The 15766-nt window shown below is 38.6% G+C and overlaps 1 protein-coding gene and 1 pseudogene across 2 annotated transcripts in view; one reads left to right on the top strand and one right to left on the bottom strand.

Moving 5' to 3' along the window:
• The window catches only part of SBF2 (SET binding factor 2), a 467799-nt gene that overhangs the window by 21935 nt on the left and 430098 nt on the right, over positions 1–15766 (top strand). The window lies entirely within an intron of this gene.
• Positions 12791–15041, bottom strand: LOC114219265 (cell division cycle protein 16 homolog; annotated as a pseudogene).

A 15766-nucleotide genomic window follows, 5' to 3' on the forward strand; every position in this document is an offset into this window, starting at 1 on the left:
CACACCACCACCACCACCACCACCATCATCATTGTAGCTGTTAGGAAACAGCTAGCGATCTGGTGTAGGAACCTCCTTATCCCTCTCTTTTTGGTTAAATTCTTCTCTGGCTAGTTTGATACTGCTAACAGAGTAATTGTGTGTGTGTGTGTGTGTGTGTGTGTGCGCGCAAAAAAGGTGCTTTTATTATAGCACAGGGGACAGGACCCGTGGGCAAAAATTGCTGCACTGTGATTGTGAGGAGAGACTGATTATATACTTTTAAGTTGTTTATTGGGGGTGGAGTAGAGATAAAGGAAGTTTCTAAAGGGATTTTCTTTTTCTTTCTTTTTTTTTTTAAATTATTTATTTATTTGACAGAGAGAGACAGAGTGAGAGAAGGAGCACAAGCAGGGGAAGTGGGAGAGGGAGAAGCAGGTTTCCTGCTGAGCAGGGAGCCTGATGTGGGGCTTGATCCCAGGACCCTGGGAACATGACCTGAGCCGAAGGCATACACTTAACGACTGAGCCACCCAGGCGCCCCTCTAAAGGGATTTTCATATGTTAAAGAAGACTTACAGATCCTGGAGTTATACCCAGAGTAATTTTTTTCCTTCAATAAAATGGTCATGTCACTCTGTTTAATTTTTCAGTCGTTTGGCTTCAAATTCATACCCAGGATGCCTCACGATATTTTTTTTTTTAAAGATTTTATTTTATTTATTTGAGACAGAGCACAAGAGGGGATAGGGTGCCCCCCCCCCTTAACAGGCACTTTCCGTAAAAAGAGAACTTTTAGTATAAATAGATCAGGTCTTTATTATAACCACTAAATCATTTATTCTCAGCTTTTTTCCTGATAAGCTAAGTTTAATTTTCCTGAAATACTTTGATTATTAGGATTAGAGATGAGGGAGACTGAGTCACTATATAAGTTATTGATGGGAGTAGGGGGGATGATCATGGCTGCTGGCCATTCCTTCCTCATTTTGAGTACTCTGGAGCCATGAAGAGGGGAGTGTGGCAGTAGAGCCATAGTGGAATCTAACTATGTTAAGTGTTAAGATTGCCAAGCTGTCTGCTATTTCCAGATGTCCCTTAGTAGGCTTTATCTAAGATGGAAACACAGTCATATAAGCATCTTGAATTATCTAATAGTTGTTATATTTTTAATATTAACCTCAAAAATCATGAATTTTTTGGTAGTTATCAGATCGTTGTTTTAAGACTTAAGTCTTACAGTCGTGTTTAAGAAAAGGTAACTTTTCTCAAGTAGTCCTTGAGTTATATTATTTTGAATGTTAAATACTTTTTTGCTTTTTAGGGATAATGGACTGTTCAGGTATTCCCTCACTTTTCCCATCAGGACTTTTGAATATGTTGAATGTGTTCCAGAGATTTTGATTTCAGCCAGGATGAATTTTCTGTTTGATACATCATATTCTTGTTTTTAATATGGTCAGTGTAGTTTAACAAAGTGAAAGCTAAACATAATATCTCAATAGGTGCAAAAAAAAAAAAGCATTTGACAAACCTCAACATCCATGTATGATAAAAACTCTCAACAAAGTGGGTATAGAGAAAATGTACTTCAATATACTAAATGCCATATATGACAAACCCAGAGCTAAGATCATGCTCAGTGGTGAAAAACTGAAAGCTTTGGGCACCTCTCCGGCTCAGTTGATAGAGCATGTGACTCTTGATCTTGGGGCTGTGAGTTCAAGCCCCATGTTGGGAGTAGAGCTTACATTAAAAAACAAAAACAAAGCTGAAAGCTTTTCCTCTAAGATCAGGAACAAGACAAGGATGCCACTTTTATTCAGCATAGTATTGGAAGCTCTAGCCATAGTAATAGGCAAGAAAAATAAATAAAAGGCATTGAAATTGGAAAGTAAGGAGTAAAACTTTCGATATTTGTAGATGGCATGATACTATTCATAGAAAATCCTAAAGTCTCAGGCACCTGGGTGGCTCAGTCATTAAGCATCTGCCTTCGGCTCAGGTCATGATCCCAGAGTCCTGGGATCGAGCCTTGCATTGGGCTCCCTGCTTGGCGGGAAGCTTGCTTCCTCTCCCGCTCCCCCTGCTTGTGTTCCCTCTCTCTCTGTCAAATAAATAAATAAAATCTTAAAAAAAAAAAAAGAAAATCCTAACGTCTCCACCAAAATCTATTAGAACTAATAAATGAGTTTAGTAAAGTTGCAGGATACAAAATCAATATACAGAAGTTTATTGCATTTTATACACTAATAATGAAATATCGGAAAGAAAAAATAAGAAAGCAGTCCCATTTACAATTGCATCAAAAAGAATAAAATACCTAGGAATAAATTTAACCAAGGAGGTAAAACACTTGTACACTGAAAACTGTAAGACACTGATAAAAGAAAACAAAGAAGACACAAATAAATGGAAAGATATTTTGTATTCATGGATTGAAAGAGTTAACATTGTTAAAACTATCCATACTACCCAAAGCAATCTATAGATTCAATGGCAATTTTTTGAAAGATTTTATTTATTTATTTGACAAAGAGAGCATAAGCAGGGGGAGCAGCAGACAGAGGGAGAGGGAGAAGCAGGCCCCCCACGGAGTGGGGAGCCTGATGCAGGGCTCAATCCCAGGACCCCAGGATGATGACCTGAGCCGAAGGCAGATGCTTAACTGACTGAGCCACTCTGGCGCCCCTCAATGCAATTTTTATCAATATTTCAGTGGCATTTTTCACAAAACTAGAACAAATAATTCTAACATTTGTATGGAACCCTAAAAGATCGCAAATAGCCAACATGGTCTTGAGAAAGAAGAACAACACCAGAGGTATCACACTCCTTGATTTCAAACTCTACTACAAAGCTATAATAATCAAACAGTATCATATTGGCATTATAAATAGAGACACAGATCAATGGAACAGAACTGAGAGCCCAGAAATAAACTCACACATATATGGACAATTAATTTATAAGGGAGCTAAGAACTTACAATGGAGGAAGGACAGTCTCTTCAATATATTGTGTTGGAAAACTAATCAGCCAAATGCAAAAGAATGAAGCTAGACCACTATGTAGCACCATACACAAAAATTAACTCAGAATGGACTCACAACTTGAATGTAAGACCTGAAATCATAAAGTTCCTAGAAGAAAACATAGGTGGCAAACTCCTTGACATAAGTTTTAGCAATGTGTTTGTGGATCTGATGCCAAAGGCAAGGGCAACAAAAACAAAAATAATCAAATGGGACTACATCAAACCAAAAAGCTTCTGAATAGTGAAGGAAACAATCAAAATGAGAGGGCATCCCAATGAATGGGAGAAGATACTTGCAAATCATATATTTGAGAAGAATTTAGTATCCAAAATATATAAAGAACTCATACAACTTGGGGCACCTGGCTGGCTCAGTCAGTGGAGCATGTGACTCTTGATCTCAGAGTCCATGAATTCAAGCCCCATGTTGGGTGTAGAGATTATTTAAAAAAAAAAAAAAAAAAGTAAAATGACTCATACAGCTCAACAATAAAAAAAAATTAAAAAATGGGTAGAGGATCTGAATAGATCTATTTCCAAAGAAGACATATAGATGGCCAATAGGCACATGAAAAGATGCCTCTTATTAGGAGAATGCAAATCAAAACCACAGTGAGCTATCACCTCATACCTGTTAGAATGACTATCATCGAAAAGATAAGAAATAAGTGAGAGGATGTGGGAAAAAGGGAAACTTTGTACACTGTTGGTGGGAAACAGTATGGAAATTCCTCAAAAAATAAGAATAGTTCTACCATATGATTCAGCTATTACACTTCTGGATATTTAACTAAGGAATATGAAAACACTAACTCAGAAAGATAAAGGCACCGTGTGTTCATTGCAGCATTATCTACAACAGCCAAGATGTGGAAACAACCTAAGTGTCTATCAGTGGATGAATGGATAAAGAAAATGTGGTGTATATAGAATGGAATATTATTCAGCCATAAAAGAAATCTTGCCATCATGACAACATGGATGGACCTAAGTGAAATAAGATAAAGACAAATACCATATGATTTCATTAATATGTAGAATCTTAGAAAACAGAATAAACAAAGCAATACAGAAACTCAAATACAGAGAACAGATTGATGGTTACTAGCGGGGAAGGGAGTTGGGAGGTGGGCAAAATAGGTGAAGGGGCCAATCATATGGTCGTGGTTGGTAATTAGATTTTTGGTGGTGATCACTTTGTAGTATATATAGATGTAAAATTGTAGTAAACTTAAGGTGCCTGGATGGCTCAGTTGGTTAGGCATCCAACTCTTGATTTCTGCTTGGGTCGTAAACTCACGGTCATGAGATTGAGCCCTGTGTTGGGCATGGAGCCTGCTTGGGATTCCCTCTTTCTCCCTCTCCTTCTACCCTGCCCCTCCTTCCTTCCCTCTCTCTCTCTTCCTCCCTTCCTCTCCCTTTTTCTCTTTCTTTCTCTTTTCTCTTCCCTTTCCTTTCTTTCCTCCCTCCCTCTCCTTCCTTTCCTTCCTTCCTTCCTTCCTTCCTTCCTTCCTTCCTTCCTTCCTTCCTTCCTTCCTTCCTTCCTTCCTTCCTTCTTTCGTCAGAGAGAGAGAGCACAAGCAGGGGGAATGGCAGGCAGAGGGAGAAGCAGGCTCCCCGCTGAGCAAGGAGCCTGATGTGGGACTTGATCCCAGGTCTCCAGGATCATGAACCGAGCTGAAGGCAGACACTTAATCAACTGAGCCACCTCCCCTCCCTCTCTTAAAAAAATTTTTTTTTATTTTGTACACCTGAAACCTATATAATGTTATAATGTTACTTCAATTAAAAAAAAAAAGAAAAACTTTTATGAGAACATGCAATGTCTTTGGCCTAGCTAATTTCTAGAGATAAGTTAATTTTTAAATTGCATATTTGAGAAAACCTGAATTCTACAGAAATTAAATGAATGAATAAAATGAAAATTATTTGTTATTTATATAGAACGTGTAACTTGATAAACACACAGAGACAGAGATATGTATGCTAAAATTTTCACACATGCCTGCATGTGTGTATATGTACCTTAATAAAGTATGAATCTGTGAGATATATATAAGCAAAGTTCATAGTTTACTCCATTAGAAGTTATTGCATTTCTTTTAGTAATAGTAGTTGACATTTTAGTAGTTTGAATTAATCAAAGTTCCCATTAATGTTTTAAGAGTATAAGAATCATTCTTTTATTCATTCATACATGGCAGTGAGGGTAGCCCCTCTAAATAGAAGTAAATAACAGTTTCTTCCAGAGTTATGAGATGATAGTTCAGATAAATTAAAAAAAAAAACTTGAGTATTTATTTGCTTTATCTGATACTTCTAGCTTCATTTCTTTTGGGGATAAAAATGTGGAGGGGCACCTTGGTGGCTTAGTTAAGCATCTGACTCTTGATTTTGGCTCAGGTTATGATCTCAAGGTTGTGAGATTGAGCCCCATGTCGGGCTCTGTGCTGGGCATGGAGCCTGCTTAAGATTCTTTCTCTTCCAAGGGGAACCCTCTTACACTGTTGGTGGGAATGCAAGCTGGTGCAGCCACTCTGGAAAACAGTATGGAGGTTCCTCAAAAAGCTGTAAAAAAAAAAAAAAAAGTTGAAAATAGAACTACCTTATGACCCAGCAATTGCACTACTGGGTATTTACCCCAAAGATAGAAATGTAGTGATCTGAAGGGGCACCTGCACCCCAGTGTTTATAGCAGCAATGTCCACAATAGCCAAACTATGGAAAGAGCCCAGATGTCTATTGACAGATGAATGGATAAAGAAAATGTGGTGTATATATACAATGGAGTATTACGCAGCCATCAAAACTGAAATCTTGCCATTTGCAATGATGTGGTTGGAGCTAGAGGGTATTATGCTAAGCAAAATAAGTCAATCAGAGAAAGACAATTATCATATGATTTCACTGATATGTGGAATTTAGGGAATAAGGCAGAGGATCATAGGGGAAGAGAGGAAAAACTGAAGCAAGACAAAACCAGAGGGAGACAAACCATAAGAGACTCTTAATCTTAGGAAACAAACTGAGGGTTGCTGGAAGGGAGAGGGGTGAAGGGATGGGGTGGTTGGGTGATGGACATGGGGAAGGGTATGTGTTGTGGTGAGTGCTAGGTATTTTGTAAGACTGATGAAGCATAGACCTGTACCCCTGAAACAAATAATACATTATATGTTAATTAAAAAAAATAAAATGTTACTGTTCAATGTTACAAAAAATGATTCTCTCCCTCTCCCTCTGCCCCTCTCCTCCCCTACCTCCCCTCCTTTCTATAATTAAAATTACTATAAAATATGAACAGTATATGTGCTTATTTCCTTTTATCCATACCTAAATGTTGATTTTTAAAAAAAAAAATTTACTTATTTGAGAGACTGAATGAGAGAGTGGGGGGAGGGGCAGAGGGAGAGGGAGAAGCGGACGCCCCTGCTGAGCATGGAACCCGATGCAGGGCTTGATCCCAGGACTCCAGGACCATGATGACCCCAGCCAAAGGCAGATGCTTAACTGACTGAGCCACTGAAGTGCCCCTAAATGTTGATTTCTTATGGTGATATTTTTAAAGGAGCATGACGGGAGACTTAAATGTGTGTGTGTGTGTGTGTTTTTTAAGATTTTATTTATTTGAGAGAGTGTGAGAGAAATGAGAGCATGAGCAGGGGGAGGGGCAGAGGGAGAAGCAGACTCTCCACGGAGCGGGGAGCCTGATGCGGGGCTTGATCCCAGGACTCCAGGATCATGACCTGAGCCCAAGGCAGACACTTAACCGACTGAGCCACCCCGGCACTCCAAAAATAAATTCTTTAAAAAAAAAAAAATGAGGGCGCCTGGGTGGCTCAGATGGTTAAGCGTCTGCCTTCGGCTCGGGTCATGATCCCGGGGTCCTGGGATCAAGTCCCGCATCGGGCTCCCTGCTCCTTGGGAGCCTGCTTCTCCCTCTGCTTCTCTCTCTCTCTCTCCTCCTCTGTCTCTCATGAATAAATAACTAAAATCTTAAAAAAAAAAAAATGAGCCTTGAGGGATTGGATAAATTTTTTCTCTACATATGATTATGAAAAACTGCAAAGCTGCAATGAGGCTGAAAGTTTACAGTGAACACTGCATGCCTACATCTACATTGTATACTTAACATTTTACTATATTTTATTACATACTAATCCATTTATTTAATTCCTCTATTCATCTTTTTTTGGATGCATTTCAAAGTAAATTGTTGATAACAGAATGCCTAACTAGTTTAGCTTGCATATCATGAACATTCTAGAGTGAAACATTCTTTTGACCTTTTTTCTTTTGATGTAAAATTTACATAAAATGAGATAACACATCTTAAGTTTACATTTTTGGAAATTTTATACACTGTATAACCCAATTCCTTATCTCAAGATATAGTACAATACCATTTTCCTAAAATGTTCCCTTTTGCCTGTTTCCACTCCATTCTTGCCCCTGCCCTCCTAGGGGCAATCACTGTCACTGTTTTTATTTTTTTCCACCATAGATTAGTTTTGCCCATTCCAGAATTTCATGTACGTGGAATCATACAGCATGTACTCTTTTATGTAAGTCTTCTTTCACTCAGTAAGTTTTTGAGATGTATCCAAATTGTTATATCTATCATAAGTTTCTTCTTTTTTTTTTTTTTTTGCCATAATATACAACACTTTAACCCTTCTGTTGATGGATACCTGGACTATTTCCAGTTCTTGGCTATAATGAATAAAACTGCTATCAATATTCTTGAGTCTTTCATGAAAATATATTTTCATTTCTCTTGAGTAAATATTTAACAGTTGAATTTCTGGGGTGCCTGGGTGGCTCAGTTGTTAAGCGTCTGCCTTCAGCTGGGGTCATGATCCCAGGGTCCTGGGATCGAGCCCCGCATCGGGTTCCCTGCTCTGCAGGAAGACTGCTTCTCCCTCTCCTGCTCCCCCTGCTTGTGTTCCCTCTCTCACTATGTCTCTCTGTGTCAAATAAATAAAATCTTTAAAAAAAATAAGTTGAATTTCTGGGTCATAGGTGGGTATATGCTTAATTTTATAAGAAACTGCCACATCTTTTCCCAAAAGGATTGTACCATTTTATTTCTCTACCAACACTGTATGAGAATTGCAGTGATTCTGCAATCTCATCAATATTTGTGTTGTCAATCTTTTTAATTTTAGCCATTCTGTGATAAGTATTCTTTTTTTTTTTTTTAAGATTTTTATTTACTTATTTGTCAGAGAGAAAGCACAAGCAGGGAGAGTAGCAGGGCAAGGGAGAAGCAGACTCCCTGCCGAGCAAGAAGCCCGACACAGGACTTGATCCCAGGACCCTGGGATCATGACCTGAGTCAAAGGCAGACGCTTAACTGACTGAGCCACCCAGGCGTCCCTGTGTTATGTGTTCTAATGTCTCACTGTGGTTTTAATTTCTAGATTTCTCCAATGATAAGGATAGTAACATTGGTCATTTTTCTCTTGTGCTTATTGGTGAAGTGTTTGTTCAAATCATTTGTCTGTGTCAACATTGGATTGTCATTTCATTATAGACTTGTTACTTTGTATGTGGTGGTACTCTTAATATTAGCTCTTTCTTCCTATACCAGATGTGCCTTTAGTGGACACAGGTTCAATTACCTGTAAAAGATAATTAGTCTTATTGAAATAAAAGTAATGTAGACTTTTAATTTTATTAACATATTGTGGGTAGTGAGGGCAAATTATGAAAAAAAATTGTGGACTTTCAAAATTTTGATGGGATTTTTAAAGTTGATCTAATTTCTTTGGTATTGAACAGGAGAACCCAAACTATCCAAATCAGAGGAGAATGATATAGATTAATAATTATTTCTTTTAAGCAAGTAAATTCCTTTTTTTTTTTAAAAGATTTTATTTATTTATTTGACAGAAAGAGAGAGACAGAAAGAGCAGGGAGGGTAAGAGGAAGAAGGAGAAGCAGACTCCCCACTGAGCAGGGAGCCCAATGTGGGGCTTGATCCCAGGACCTGGAGATCATGACCTGAGCCGAAGGCAGACGCTTAACTGACTGATCCTCCAGGCACCCCAGATAAATAATTCTTAAAATAACTATGAATTGGGGTGCCTAGGTGGCACAGTCTTAAGCGTCTGCCTCTTGGTTTCTTTCAGGTCTTGATCTCAGGGTTGTGGGATTGAGCCTCAGGTTGGGCCTCAGCGCTCAGTGCAGAGTCTGCTTAAGACTTTCTCTCTTTTTCAAATGAATAAATAAATAAATCTTTTTTTTTAAAAGATTTTATTTATTTATTTGACACCCAGAGAGAGATAGTGAGAGAGAGAGAGGGAGAGAGCACAAGCAGGGGGAGCGGCAGGCAGAGGGAGAAGCAGGCTTCCTGCATGAGCAGGGAGCCCGATGTGGGGCTCGATCCCAGGATCCTGGGATCATGACCTGAGCTGAAGGCAGGGGTTTAACCAACTGAGCCACCCAGGCCCCCCAATAAATAAATCTTTAAAAAACAAACTATGACTTATTCTTAGGAAGTAAATAACTATTTGAATAAATGAAGTTTATCTAATATGATCCAGGCATTAATGGGGTTAAAAACATAGTAAATGGTAATGAGATCACTTGTTTTTGGATTTGACATTGTTTGTTACTAAAAGGCCTCAATAGAAACTCCTATGTATTTGTTCTCTTTGTATTTCTTGTTATTTTAGTAGGTCTACAAATTGATTCCAGTTATAATAATCTTAGAATAAAAGAAATAACTTATTATTTTATAAAATGGGTTTATTTTGTTGTCCTTTAAAAGTTGTTATGTTTTGGACTCTTAAAATGTTGGTGGTTTAGATAAGGTATATTTGGTATTGACACAACATTTTTACTGTTGTGGAAAAGTCATTTCATTAGGATCAAAGATATTTTTTGAGTATTTGATATTATTAGTTCTGCAGATTGTACAAAGGGTGAGAGATTCCCTGCAGTTAAGGCATTGTGGTTACAGTGTATTCATAATTTTTTTTAATTTTTTATTTATTTTAGTTTTATATTTTTATTTTTTGTACTAATAAATTTTTTAAAAATAATATTTACCAGATTTTTACATCCAGAAATAAGATTTTTTTTTCTTCATTCTCAGTTATGGTGTAAGGATAAGTTTTTTGTTTTTTTTTTTAATTTAAGTAATCTCTCCACCCAGTGTGGGGCTTGAACTCACAACCCTGAGATCAAGAGTTGCATCGTCGGGGCGCCTGGGTGGCTCTCATGGTTAAGCGTCTGCCTTCGGCTCAGGTCATGGGGATCGAGCCCCACGTCGGGCTCCTGGCTTAGCGAGGAGCCTGCTTCTCCCTCTCCCTCTGCCTCTCTCCCTGCTCATGCTCTCTCTCTCTGTATCTCTCTGTCTCAAATGAATAAATAAAATCTTTAAAAAAAAAAAAAGTTGCATCGTCTTTTCACTGAGCCAGCCAGGTGCCCTTAAGGACAGGATTTTTTATGTTGAGTGAGAGGAAAGAAGTACATGCAAATTAATAGTAATAGCTAACATTTATTCAATTCTTGCTAGATACACAAAGCACATGACAAATATTTCATTTAATCATCATATTTTACTGATGTGGAGATACTCTTAATTATTTCCATTTTACAGATGGAAATTAGAGGCTTTAGGTAACTTGTCTGGAGTTTTGCATCTTAGAGTAAAGGGCCTGGGATTCAATCCCAAGCATTCTCTCTACAATCTATATTCTTTTTTTTTTTTTTAAGATTTTATTTATTTGAGAGAGAGAGAATGAGAGATAGCAGGAGAGGGAAGAGGGTCAGAGGGAGGAGCAGACTCCCTGCTGAGCAGGGAGCCTGATGTGGGACTCGATCCCGGGACTCCAGGATCATGGCCTGAGCTGAAGGCAGTCGCTTAACCAACTGAGCCACCCAGGCACCCCAATCTATATTCTTTTAACACCTGAGCTATCTAGCTTCATTTTAGTGAAATGAATTAAATTTTCCTTGTTTGAATTTAAATGAGATTGGTTCCAAGGAAACCAATTATAAAGGGTACAGAAAAGATCTAGAAATCCAAGGGCTTGGTTCATAGGAGCTGAAGCAGGGAGCCTGACCCAGGACCCTGAGATTATGACCCAAGCCAAAGGTAGATGCTTAACTGACTGAGCCACCCAGGCACCCCTGGATACCAGTTTTATTTTATTCTGATCAGTGTTCCAGTTTTCAGTGAGGCCTAATTGTGGAGTCTTTCTGTGCTTCTACACTACCCCACATATTCTTGCACTAAACTCTGGTTGTGAAGTGATTTAAGTGAATCTGCATATAGTTCTGGCAATTGGAAAGAGCCCAAATGGCTTAATACTACCACCTACATCCTTTAAGTAAAGCATAATAATTCACTTCGTTGATGTAAATGGGATTAATCAATTAGCTGGGTGGGAGGAACAGGGATTTGCTTGTGGTATTACTGACCAGGAAATGTAATAGAGGTTGTGCTTCCCTTTTTTGACATAGTTGCCCCAGTATTAGAGTGAAGAGACCCAGGTTTATGGCTCTGCTACCCATTAGTTATGTATGATCTTAGATAATTCTCTCAATTTCATGGGCCAGAGTTTTCTTTCTGTAATTTGGATTAGTCAAACTGTTTTTTTTCCCCCAGAAAAGCAGCTTTTTAACAAAATCGGTCATTGTTCACAGCATTTAGAAATGGTTAGAGATAGCAATAAATCTGAAAAATGAGAGGAAATAATATCAATCTAAGTAAACATTAAAATATTGATGCAGCTTAACTAGGAAAGTCTAATATTCAGCATTATTCTTTTTTGTTTATGAAAAAGGAATGTTGGGATAATATATCTTCATAGATGTGACATTAACTTGTCTACTTTTGCTACAGTGTATTTGTTTTTTCTCATTTATATTTCAAATATTTATAACCATTTTCTCTAAAGAATTTGACAAATGGGTAGATTTGTTGTTTTTTTTTTTTAATGCAGTGCTTTCCTAGGCTTTTCATCCAGACTCAACCTGATAAGGGGGCAAAAGACCAAATGCTTTCTTGTCGTTGTTGGAGAATCTTGATCTATGAATTATCTTAAAGTATCAATAAATTAAATTATACTATGATTAACTATTAGTAATATCTTAGGTCAATAGGAATTCTTACCTTTTGTGAGAAAAAGTACCCTTTAGCAAAAACAATTGCAGCCTGCCCCCAAAGTAATCACTGTGCTCTTAATATTGATAGATTAATATTTAAGTATTGGTAGATGCTGTGATTTAGAGATTCTTTGTTGTAACTTTCTGTTTCTCCATAGAATCAGGAACACAACTGGAACAAAAAGAAGCTTTAAAAAAAGAAAAAAATTTTTTTTGGCAGTTTAACTTCTTTATTCTTCTATGTATAATTACTTTGTAGGATCAGAAAATATCTGTTGCAAAGGTGTGTATAATCCGGTCTCTTATGGCAGGTCTCCCTTCTTAAATGTAAAGGTGTAGTCTGGATTCCTGTTAAGAAATGAGAAATTCGAGGTGCTTGGGTGGCTCAGTTAAGCATCTGCCTTCGGCTCAGGTCATGATCCCAGCGTGCTGGGATTGAGCCCCACGTGGGGTTCCCTGCTCAGCAAGGAGCCTGCTTCTCCCTCTCTTTCTGCCTGCCACTTCCCCCTGCTTGTGCGCTCTTTCTCTCTCTGTGTGTCAAATAAATAAATAAAATCTTTAAAAAAAAATAAGAAATGGGAAATTCTAGGACATGACAAGGATGTGAGGAAACACTGACTTACCCCAAGACAAAATGAAATTGAGACCTGTTTGGAATCATCTACTGTGGTCTGACATAGATGTCTCTAACATCATGTCACTTTCATTCATTTCAGTTTCAAAGGTTTCTTCCAAGGAAGGTCTGGAATCTGGAGTTTTCCTTGAGGTTTCCAGTAGTGCAAACCCCATTTCCTCTGCAATCCGTTTTTCTACTTCAAATTCCCTGAAATCCCATAGAGGTGAAATAGCGTTTTTTAGTGTCTTCATTGATGCACATCAAAGTCATAACATTTTAATTTATTTTTAATGTCTGCTCCAGTGTAAGCTTCAGAATCACCAATTTACATTTCAATGCAATAACCAAGAACTGTAACAGAAAATATTGCTTAAAACTAAGGGCTTTGTGGAAATAACAGCATTTTCAGTGTTGCCCATCAGACTGTGGATATATCCTATGGCAGAATAGGTGGATGAGTTCTGAAGAATTAACACCAGTGCCTGATGGTGATAATCCAGTGCCTTGGCAGACTTTTTAAACTTCTTGTGGACATGTCCCAAATTGTTCAACAAAGGTTCCCATTTGTCAACTGTTACCTTGTTCCCAATTGCTTTAATTTTTTCCAAAGCATCAAGAAACCATTTTTCTGCTATTTTCCATTCTTCATTCTGAAATGCAAGCATACCAACCTTGTGCACGACAAAAGGATGTTCCAGTGCAGTGCTTAGTTGTGTAAAGCTTAGGGCTTGGCCAAAGAATCTTTTAGCCAATTTTGTACTGGTCAGTCCATATTATAATCCAGTGTAGAGCACTGGCAAATGAGCCTTTCATCACCTGCACTCCTATGAAGCAGCCATGGCCTGGTCATGCTCACTCTCAACTGCAAACAAGTGCTTATATGCTACCCACGGGGGCCTGTACATCTTCTCAAGTGTTGTTACTTTGCTGAGATACCTCTGGCATGTTCATTTTTATGACCAAGCATGAGATAATAGCATCCCGCTGCAAACCAATTGGTGTGCAGTTGGATTGCACACCAATTAATAAGAAAGAGAAAAGTCTATTTGCTTTATTCAGTTCCACAAGTGTCCCTATATGTACAGGTAAACAGTTTGCGTGGAAAGGATCTTTTACCATTACTACAAAAGTAAGCTTGTAGCACTATTCATTCATTCATTCATTCATTCTTTCATTCAGAGAGCATACTGACGGAGGGGAAAGGGAGAGATACAATCTTAATTAAGCAGGCTCCATGCCATGAGGGAACCCTGCCTGGGGCTACATCTCACAACACTGAGATAATAACCTGAATGGAATTCAAGTCGGATGTTTAACTGAGCCACCCAGCCCCCCAGTTTGTAGCACATTTTAAAATCACAGTTATAATAATGTCTCTCAGCTAAAGACACTGTCACATCCAGATTCTCTTGCAAACCATCTACATAATCAGGGAGGACAGTTTCACTAGGATTATTATACTTTTAAATTTGTTCTCAAACAGAAAGCATAGCAATTCCTGTTCTTCAGTACAGAGCATGCTAAGAGGTAGTGACTCAGGAAGTTCATTTTCTTCTTGAGCTGTCAGCATGTGGTGTGACATTAAAAGATCAAATGCTTCAAAACAGGAGGCGTGGAGTTTCAAAACGTCTTTGTAAGTATAGGTTGCTAGGGCGCGGTTATCCAGGGCATCTGAGATTTTCCCTCCTAAGAGATAAATGGAACTCTTTTTCGAGGACCGTAACATTTCCCAATCATTGGAGGGGTCTTTAAAGCCACTTTCATCAGGTATTTCTCAAATAACCTTTTGTTGATTGGCTCCTCCATATCAAGAACATCAAGAGCCTGCTGATGCCTTCTTGCAGCATAATGGCATGTAGCTAGAAGGTAGAGACATGCTGCATACGGTTTGTCCAGTTTTTTTTTTAAGATTTTTTTTTTTTTTTTTTTTTTTGAGAGAGAGAATGAGATAGAGAGAGCATGAGAGGCGGGGAAGGGTCAGAGGGAGAAGCAGACTCCCTGCCTAGCAGGGAGCCCAATGCGGGACTCGATCCTGGGACTGACCTGAGCCGAAGGCAGTCACTCAACCAACTGAGCCACCCAGGCGCCCCCGGTTTGTCCAGTTTTTGTGACTGAAGTGTATGAGCTGCTTTGTGATACTGTGCTGTCAGGTAAAAACACTGAGACAACCAGTAAATGTCCTGGGGTTCTCATGAGAGAGTGAAGCTACTTTTCTGCACAGAATAGAGCCCCTTGATACTGTTGCTGGTCCAGCTACTGCCGAGTGCGTTTCCGCTGCCACTACAGGTTCATGGCTGTGCAGCCGTGGCGTCCAGCCGAGCACATTCCGACTTTCCCTCCGTTCCACTGCCTGCCAGGCCTGCCCTGAGCCTGTGTTGCCTAAAAAAAAAATATTCTAAGCAGCTAAAATCACTGCCTTAAAGATTGGGCACTACTGTACTGACAGGGCTTACTTTTGATTTTATACAGTTCTTAAGTCTATCTGTTGCACCCCCTGAAAAAAAAAAAGACAAGTTTTCAGAAACAAGTTGTGGCTCTGTTTCTACTTACTTTTTCCCATTATTCTTTAAAAGTTTTTAAAAATCAAGTTATATATTCACATAGCTTAAAATCAAATAGTTCTATGAAGCATATTAAAAAACCTAGTATTGTTCTCCAGTACTCTGTCACCGCCTTTTGTTTTTCTCATCCCCAGAGGCAACTCTGGAAACTTTTAAAGCTGATTCTTTGGATATTTACTGCTTGTGGCAGAGGCTGCTAGTTGTCCCCCTTCCTCAGAAGTGGAACCTCTGGTTTTTAGCTGGGTACATTGCTACCTGAAATATAGACATGCTGCAGTTTCCTTTTAACTAGTTGTGGTGATATGACTAAGTACTGAACAGTAAGTCATGTGACTTCTGGAAGGTGTTTAAGAGTAAGGAGCAAAGCCTTCATTAACCTTTCCTGCTGGTTAGAAGGAGGATATTAGGGACACCTAGATGGTTCAGCTGGTTAAAGAATCTGCCTTTGGCTCAGGT

Source organism: Eumetopias jubatus, unplaced genomic scaffold (assembly GCF_037043125.1).
Source record: "Eumetopias jubatus isolate StellerSeaLion01/CBP00866 unplaced genomic scaffold, mEumJub1_p1.0 scaffold_13, whole genome shotgun sequence".
In the NCBI taxonomy this organism is placed as follows: Eukaryota; Metazoa; Chordata; class Mammalia; order Carnivora; family Otariidae; genus Eumetopias; species Eumetopias jubatus.